This window comes from Ostrinia nubilalis, chromosome 11, assembly GCF_963855985.1.
Source record: "Ostrinia nubilalis chromosome 11, ilOstNubi1.1, whole genome shotgun sequence".
Taxonomy (NCBI): Eukaryota; Metazoa; Arthropoda; class Insecta; order Lepidoptera; family Crambidae; genus Ostrinia; species Ostrinia nubilalis.
The window spans coordinates 4,708,449-4,716,788 of record NC_087098.1 but is presented as its reverse complement, the minus strand read 5'-3'; the positions used below and the strand labels follow the sequence as shown (position 1 = coordinate 4,716,788).

General features: G+C 36.2%; 1 non-coding gene across 1 annotated transcript; it reads left to right on the top strand.

Moving 5' to 3' along the window:
- Positions 1-7,964: 7,964 nt before the first annotated feature.
- On the top strand, positions 7,965-8,037 carry Trnav-aac (transfer RNA valine (anticodon AAC)). The gene has a single exon. It is a non-coding gene; the product is annotated as a tRNA-Val (tRNA).
- The last annotated feature ends 303 nt before the right edge of the window (positions 8,038-8,340 follow it).

Genomic DNA, 8,340 nt, shown 5'->3' with positions numbered 1-8,340 from the left:
AACAAATAACTTTGTGTACTCTATAAGTAATAATAATAGTAATTAGGTATTAATAATTTTACCTTAGCACACTAACCTTAATTTAACTGGATCCAAATGTATCTAGGCTAAGTTTTATTATTAATGTTTTTATTCTTATAGATTGTTTTCCGGTTATTATGCAGTGTTATGTAAGGTAAATAAGAAAGTAAATGTAAGATACAGTACTTCTCGGATGCTAACTAAAATATCCTTTTCGTATAAAATCTGCCTAACTTAATTTACCCTTTCTAGACCTTGCTTTTAAGAAGACATAAAAATCCTCTCAAGAATGTTTCAAGAAAGTAACATTTTTAGTTAACTGACTGAGATTGTGCCAGAAATTTTGTGTTCCTAAAATGTAAAAAATAACTTTATTTGTATTATTTGAAGTTTATGATATTCAATTGAAATTATATGCCAAGACTGAGTTGCACCACCAACTATTACGATAACCGGTGTGTTTTGTATAGTTTTTGACTTTTTGACGTTTGTCAAAGTTAAAGTTAGATGGTACAAACAACCCAGCCTTACTCTTTTATGAATCGTACTTACCTATCTACTTTTACCAGTATTTACGTACACACTTAGAACAGCTCTTACTACTCCATAATTGTAACCAGGTACATCTAGCCACATAATATACTCGTATACTTTAAAACAAGCGGCCACTGTGAGGAAGAAGGGAGAAAATTATTTCCTTATCTACTTGCACAGAGCCCCCGCTCGATGCCGTACCAATAATTAAGCTTTGGACTCCTCCCTTTACACGTTATAAGGGTGTAGACATCAGACAAAAAATAATAGTAATTTTATGTGCTACACAAGACACCTACATAATATCCTAATTGAACTTAGAAGATCTTCGCCGTGGGTACTGGAAACTACTGCCCCTAAGAGATTATTTCGCGTAGCATACAGTACAAAACACAAAAACACACACACACCACACACACACTACACACTTACACTACACAGGCAGAAAAAGTGTATTTTTTCTATTTTTTTAGTCAGTTTAAATGTTTATTTATTTTTTTTACTCATTTTTTTTTTCGAAGCCCCCGTGACCATTTTCTCGACCAACACCTTAAGAGAAATGGTGGTGGCTGAAAACCAGCGCTGTCTAGGGCAGGTAGTCCTTGGCGGCACATGCTGAGCCACCTCCATTTGCTTTTTCTTTTAGCATAAGTTATTTTAAGCTTATAATGTAATTTTGTTTCTTGTAATTCCTTTTATGTATAAAAAGCAATAAACGTTTTTATTATTTATTATTTATTTAACTTACTTCAAATTTTAAGTATGACTAGCGGCCGCCCGCGACTTTGTACGCGTGGGTACCGTTTTAGCCCCTTAGGGGTTCAATTTTGCAAAATCCCGTCTTAGTGAGCACCTACGTTATAAAAGGAAACCCCATGCAAAATGTAAGACTTAGCACTTGTAGATTGTTTCTGAGATTTCATGATGAGTGAGTGAGTCAGTCAGTCAATCAGTAACCTTTCGCTTTTATAGATATAGATTGTATTATAATATCAGGACCCCCAAGCTAGTTCACAAGAAGTAGGTGTTTAAGTGTATAAATGTAGCGTCTTATTGTAGGTACCTACTTGTATTTAGGAAGATTTTGCAAGAAAAATCTACAGTCTCTTGTGCTGTCTGTCATCCGTACCTGTTACAGTACACGTCTGAATTAACAAGCCTCTCATAATATGGTAAAGGCAAACTTATTCCCTCTGTTTATTAACCCTATCATTAATAGACCACCTGCGATGTCGGCTCAAGTGACCTCAACAGCTCCCCGGACAGATAGCGGCGAGCAGAAGGCACTCTGCCTACTAGCAACCTCACCTAGTGGATAGGGATGGGGGAATTTTTTGTCGATAAAACATCGATATTTTTCAATACTTATTTTTTACTCTAGGCTGGAATATTATGGAACGCAAACTTTAGGCTGGCAATATCAACCCATCAATTTATTTTCGATACCTATTTTGACTTACTTGACTTAAGGTCCTATGTCCCTTAGATGGGGCAGAGGGCCTCCACAACAGTCCTCTATCGCGTTCTGTCTTGAGCTTCGCGCTTGATATCTATTTTAAGCTGATCAAATTAAAATAGGTCAATAGAATATTATATTTTTTAGAATAGTTGGATTTTTACTTCAATAAGATTCACGTTGAATTTAGAAAGTAACGGTTCAGTGACAATATCGCTGTTTCGAAAAGTTATTCAGAATTCAACAGAAAAATTCAATATTAATTATATCTAATGGACAAAATATGAAACACGTAGGTACCTAATGTCTAGCTTTTACAAATAACACATTCGAAAATCAATTACCAATAAAGCCAAAAATTTTATAACGTAAAATAGTTATCTACATAGCCAAACCTATTATCGATAATAAAATTATCTACTTGTTAACTTCAAGTACTAGAACTGGCAAGCGGCCAAAACGCTTCATTCTCATAGGATCGCTGGCAAATTGAATAATTAGTATCCAAATTGCTCCAAATTGATATTCGCAGTACACCTTTAACATATCTAGGGCACTAGAGCATTACGAAAGTCTGTTGTTATTCATTTCATGCTAATCGTTTTAATATAAATTTCACTATCCGTCCCAGGTATTTTCTCTGGGGATATAATTCCAAATACCTAAAGCTCTTTTATTTTTTACAGTTGCGTCATACAGGAAGGTTGACGAGAGCTGTTAAGCGAGTGGAATTAACACCACATACGAGTATTACATATTTCATTTGTCATCATCATTTAGCCACCTTCTCGAAGAAGCTCAATCGCCTACTTCAAGCCTGGTTCGCCCACCGTGGAGTTGAGAGATGTGTTTAACAATCCATTTACTGTACTTTTCATAGAATCTGTAATAAATGTGGTCGGCCACAGTGCCACCTTATTTCGCAATTTTATAAATTTGTATTAGCTTATTGTTATCATGATTTGATTTTGTATTTGACATTTTATGTGGGTTACATTTCTAATAGTAGTTCATAAATATCGAAAACACTCTGTAGAGAGCCTAAGAGATTTGTGCCCCCGAAAATGAATTCGATAAGGTAAGCCGTAGATTTATTCGAATACCACGCTCTAAGGAGCCTAAAACAATTTATTTTTTCATGATAATGGCCTCTTAAATTACTCGGATCTTGAAATACTGTATTAATCCAAGACTCACATAATTTATTTTAATTATGTTTATTTAATAGCTCGATATTTATTCAGGTTATTAAATACTTAAGTTACCCATACATTACGTTCTACATTAACGAAGTCCGTACTTCGTACCCCCGTGGGCTAGGTTATTTTAATGGGTAAATCAAAGACGAAAACCACCTAACTTACTCTAACATGTAAGTAGAGTATTTTTTTATGGGACACTAGGCAAACGCGTAGACGAATATGCATAACCTCTGTCATAAGAGGTGAAAGAGTGTGTGGAACTCTATGACCGCTTTATTTATTTTTTTAAGTTTTAGATATTTTCCAAATAAACAAAAGTATACAGGGTGAAATTTTGTAATGCCACCTGGAGGGAAAGTACTCTTAATACTGTACATTTTACTCAAAGAAAACATTCCTTTATTTTTGAAAAGAAAGAGAACTGCACTCAAATAATAATATGTATTTCCAAAACGTTTTCCAAAATTCACCACCATCTATATTTTCTGTGAATGCAGTTCCATTTCTTTAAAAAAATAAAGGAATGTTCTCATTGAGTAAAATTTTCTATCTACAGTATTAAGAGGCATTACAAAATTCCACCCTGTATATGACTTTATAGCCTTCTGATTAACTAAAACGCAGCAACAACAGTCGCAGCCGCGCGTCATTACGAATGCATGTGTGTCACAAACGCGCACTGCAATTACAGGATAATTTACACTGCGTGTGTGTAGTGTGTACAAAGTGTTCTATGTAACTCTTAGTTTGTTCTTGTGCCTCGGTGCAATTTTGAATGAAAGCTTGTGATGTTAGGAAATTCACTACCACCTAACTTTAACCGTAACTATAACGATAACTGGTGCTTTTTGTATGGAGTTTGACATATTTTTTACGTTTGTTAAAGTAAGATGCACCATCTTACTTAACCAGCCCAGCCTTAGGCTGGGTGGTGCAACATAGCTTTACAAAATTAAATACTCGTTTTCAAGTTAACTATAATAATTTAGCTTGCCCAGAATGAGAAATGGTCAGACATTTTGCTCTAAACGTACTGAAACAAATAAAACAAAGATTTTTGATCCTCCCTCTTATTCATCATCATCATCATCATTTCAGCCATAGGACGTCCACTGCTGAACATAGGACCCTCTTATTATAAAGGACAAAATAGCAAAGAACTTCCTTTTTCGTGAACAAATACGAAAACATTATGCCTCTTCCTGAAGTCTGGCAGAGAAATTAGTAACACAACTTTTTTGAATGCAATATCTTGACATGAAATTAACGTTCATTAACATCAAAAAACTTAGCTCAGCATTTGCATGTGGTTTCATTTAGCCTTATACATTCATGATGTGAGGATATAAGCTCAGCGTTTCAGTATGCCTTTTTTGCACACTAATATTCATTATTTATCTGTGACTACAAAGCCAAAGGTTAGTCTTAATACAGGAACCCACACATAATTAGTGCTCATCATCTAATGAACAGAGGCGCATTATACCCGGGTCATTACGAATGCACGCCATGTCACGGCTCGCGCTGCAATCACGTGACACGCGCGAGCTTCGTTGGCAGTGAGATGTGGTAGCGTGACAGGGTCATGATGATACAGTAAGGCAGTTTTCCACCATAGGAGCGAAGTGGATAGGAGTTGTGTGTTTGAATCACCAATCAAAATTAAATTTCAGAAACAAAATTGAGCGAAGAATAGATGTGAAAAAAACTGGGCCTTAGGGCCGTCTTCCACCATAGCGGAGCGGAGCGGAGATGTACTTTGTCCTGCTCAGTGTACTGTAATTTGTATGGAAACGCCGCATAGGTATCTCTTCTCCGCTCTTTCAACCGTTTCTACCGAAGCTGAGCTGAAAATGTCGCAGCAATGCGTGCAGTCACGTGACACGCGCGAGCTTCGTTGGCCTTGGAATGTGGTTTGTGGCAGAATCATGGTGATATACATCCATAAGGCCATCGTCCACTAAATGGGAGAAAGCGAACCGAAGCTGAGCGGAAAGTTGATATGGAAATAACGAAATCTGATTGACTATTCAAGCACATTAATCTCCTATGCTTTGGTGGAGGCCTCAAGGCTGTTTTCCATCATAGAGGAGCTGTGCTTCGTCCTGCTAAGTGCGCTGTATCTTGTATATAGATAACTACGCCGCACATCTCTTTCCGCTCTGCTCAACAGTTCCTACTGAAACTAAGCGGAGACGAAACGTGTTTAACCCGACTTTTCTCATCTCCGCCTTGGAGGAAAATGGACCTTAGGGTATACCCTGACTATACAGGTTGATAGGATTTTTGTTTGCAAGACCGCGAAATTCCTTTTAGTAGCAGGTTAATGTTAGGGCAGGTGACCCGGTTTTGGCCATTTTAAGAATTTTTTAGACTTTGAGGCTATATCATTTTACAGTTTTTGTTATCACGGACTTATTTCTTGTAAAAAGTGATTAAATATATTTAGATCTAGCCTAAGGATACATTTTTTTTCATAATGATTCAATGGAAAAATAATCCTGTAGAAAAGAAAAAGAAATGGGAATTTGTGCCATTTTTGGCCAGCTTTACCCCATTTCTGGCCACAGTCATGTGCCAGTTCTGGCCATCAAAATTCATAAAAAAAAACAAAAACTACTCGACGGATTTTAACGAAACTTGGTACAATTATTTTTCATACTCCTGAGCAGGTTATAGTATACTTAGGAATTCTCACGGGAACAGGAATTAGCGGGAAAATCCTTTTGTATGAAAAATCTAAACTGCTTAAGTTAGACGTTTGAAATTTGGCATGTAGGTACCTTAGTAAACTTAAAGCTTAGTTACAACAAGGAATTCCCGAAATTCCCACGGGAACGGGAATTAGCGGGAAAATCCTTTTGTATGAAAAATCTAAACTGCTTAAGTTAGACACTTGAAATTTGGTATGTAGGTACCTTAGTAAACTTAAAGCTTAGTTACAACAAGGAATTCCCGAAATTCCCACGGGAACGGGAATTCCCTAAATTCCCACGAGAACGGGAATTCGCGGGAAAATCCTTTTGTATGAAAAATCTAAACTGCTTAAGTTAGACGCTTGAAATTTGGTATGTAGGTACCTTAGTAAACTTAGAGCTTAGTTACAAGGAATTCCCGAAATTCCCACGGAACGGGAATTAGCGGGAAAATCCTTTTGTATGAAAAATCTAAACCGCTTAAGTTAGACGCTTGAAATTTTGCATGCAGGTACCTTAGTAAACTTAAAGCTTAGTTACAACAGGATATTGCAAAATTCTCACGGGAACGGGAGTTAGCGGGAAAAAAGATTTGTACGAAAAAATCTAAACCGCGTAAGATAGATGAAGGGGGTAAAACGGGACCCACGCGTACGAAGTCGTGGGCGGCCGCTAGTATGAAATATAATATCTCAGCTTGAATTGAAATCAACATTAACCTATAGTATAAGTTTATGCGGTTAGTACTGGAACAATTTTCTTTTCACAACACCGATTTTTTTAGTATTTGGTTTCGATGGAGGCATTATAATGGTAACTCTGAAAATGAATCGATTACGTATATCAAAATAGCTAAGTAATTAAATTGAAAAATCACTATAAAAATTAAATGGCCAAAAGTGGGGTTCTTCGTGCACCACTTTTGGCCATTCATGTGGCCAAAGATGGGAAAATTCATTCATTCTGGCTCCATTAGTGGCCACCTCTCATAAACCCCTTAATAAACAAATAGCGATAAAATATCATTAGTACCACTTAGACAGTGTATTCTTTATTATGGATTAACATAAACATTTAAAAAAATAAGAAGGATTTAGAAAATAATGATTGTTTACTCACCCGCTCGCCTTAGCCTTTTTGCTAAGACTTAAAACAATTAACGCTTCTCAAAAAATAATGACTTGTTGGATTGAAGTGAAGCTTGACACATCAAAGCTGTTAACGCTATCAGTGTTGCTAATATTAGATATTTTTATTCCCGTAAACCATAGAGTAATATATTAGTCTTTGCCCTAGTTATAACGATTTGAAGTTCTAAATGGCCACAAAGGGGTCGGTGGCCACAACCGGGTCACTTGCCCTACATACATACAATAGAACTCAGCACACAAGGCTCATTTTAACAAACAAAATACCAATTCAAGTATTCCTCCAAGTGCAACCCTTGAGTATGTACTCCGAGTGTAGAGTATTGGGTATCGCGATAAGGACGAAAGTGGCGATTGGAATTCCTACATAAATCACCGGGTCCCGAGGGAATTATAGGACTTGGCGGCTGAACCACAGTACTCAACGTTTCAATATTAAAGTAGGGCATCCCTCAGTCGGCTTTACTACTTCTGAATCTATTTACGACTGGGAATGGGGAATTTAAATTGAATTCTCTTACTTTTTTTAAATCTAGATAAAATGCTACTTACATTCGGATACGTACTACATTAGTACTAGCCACGTAGGAACATAGTACTTAATATCCATTTAGTATCCATATAATTTAGCAAATGTACGGCCACAAATTACTTAATAGTTGACAAGACTAGGGAGCATTACCTATTGGTCTGCGACCGCGATATTGCTTTCTATTACAGGGGACTAAGGTACTTTATATTGTATATCGATAAACTTTTATGGCTATGGACGTAGATGATAATTATTCTGATTAAAAACCAGCGCTACACTTTTGAAGGTGACTGTCTTATCTCCCATTTTAATCAATTATTACTTTCACTAATCCAGTCTTAAGACTGGTCGAAGTATTCTGTCTTATACACCATCGTTTCCGTGGTGTAGCGGTTATCACATCTGCCTAACACGCAGAAGGCCCCCGGTTCGATCCCGGGCGGAAACATGTTTTTGCAGTTTTCCTTTAATTTTCTTTTTACATTATTTGTATTCATTTTTTCGGCAGCGGTCTTCAAAATTTAAATATTGAAATTATACTAAGTGTGATATTCATATCCGGTTAGATTTTGTTTCATGTTTTTTACTAACATTTTTCTCCCATAACTTGTGTATTAGGATTTTTTTATTTTATTTATTTATCAAAATCAAAATCAAAATCAAAATCAGTGATATTCATATCCGGTTAGATTTTGTTTCATGTTTTTTACTAACATTTTTCTCCCATAACTTGTGTATTAGGATTTTTTTA